Source organism: Orycteropus afer, unplaced genomic scaffold (genome assembly GCF_000298275.1).
Source record: "Orycteropus afer afer isolate SDZICR_OR568_19922 unplaced genomic scaffold, OryAfe1.0 scaffold00489, whole genome shotgun sequence".
Taxonomy (NCBI): Eukaryota; Metazoa; Chordata; class Mammalia; order Tubulidentata; family Orycteropodidae; genus Orycteropus; species Orycteropus afer.
Window position 1 is genome coordinate 396582 of NW_006922076.1, and position 1415 is coordinate 397996.

A 1415-nucleotide genomic window follows, 5' to 3' on the forward strand; every position below is an offset into this window, starting at 1 on the left:
TTGTCAGCCTCAGCAGCCAGCAGCTGTCTGAGTGAAGAAAAGCCTCCAGCTCCAGTGGGCTGGGAGCAGGAGGCAGAGCTGAAGCCCAAGGTTGAGGGGCTTTCACCCAGCCCTTGGAGCCTGGCACTTTGAACTCAGACATAAAACCTCCAAACTGTAAGAGAATACACTCCTATTTGTTCAACCATCCTGTTTGTGGTGTATTCTTGTCAGCAGCACTAGGGAACCAGAACACCATCCATCCTTCATCCAACCATTATCATCCATTCATCTATCCATCCACCCATCCATCCTCTATCCATCATCTCTCATTCCATCCATCCTTCATCCATCCACCCATCATCCATCTACCTACCACCTTTCATCTATCCACCCATCCTCTATCCATCCTTCACCCAATCATTATCATCCACCCATCCATCCATCCTTCACCCAACCATTATCATCCACCCATCCATCCATCCTTCACCCAACCATTATCATCCACCCATCCATCCATCCTTCACCCAACCATTATCATCCATCCATCCATCCTTCACCCAACCATTATCATCCACCCATCCATCCATCCTTCACCCATTATCATCCACCCAACCATTATCATCCACCATCCATCCTCTGTCCACCCATTCTTCATCCATCCACCCTTCATCCATCCATCTATTACCTACCCATCATCTGTCCATCGTCTGTGCATCCATCTCTCCACCTGTCCTCTATCTGACCCCTTAACAATACCTTCCTAAATCCATCATCCATCCATCCCTTCATCAATCATATCTCCCCCCTCCATCTACCATCTGTCTCTCCTTCCATTATCTATCCACCTACCATCCCTCCATTTATTATCTATCCATCCCCTCAACAAGGGCACATGATGCACCTTGGGAGGAGATCTCCAGTCTGAAAAGCACTAGGGATTATGTCCTGTCGAAAAGGCCCCGCCTATGGCCCGGTTTATTTTAACAGCAGGGATATTTATAACCAGATGCCGACATTAACACCACTGTTCGAGTAGCCCACAAATCCCAAGACGCCCCTTCCCCAGGCTGTGACATGGAGTGAATAACTGTGGGGAAAGCAGAGTTATCTCCTAATGTTAGCTCAAGGTGGGTCTGCTTTGGACCCGGCCGTGCCTGAGCAAAGAGATTACAGGAAAAGTAATTTCCCGTTCAGGCATCAACAGTGACGCACTTATTGCCATGGTAGAGATCGGGTGTGCACGGTGGCAACGCTCAAACCTTCCTGCACATGCAGCTCCCTTTTTCCCGGCACCGGCTGAACGCACGTCTTCTTGAGAGGAGGAGCCATTGAAGACTGTTTGTTTTCAAATGCCACATGACTTCCTGGCCCATGTCTGGAAGCAAGACTCATCACAGTGAGAACTAACACGAAAAAGAAGCATACACACTCTG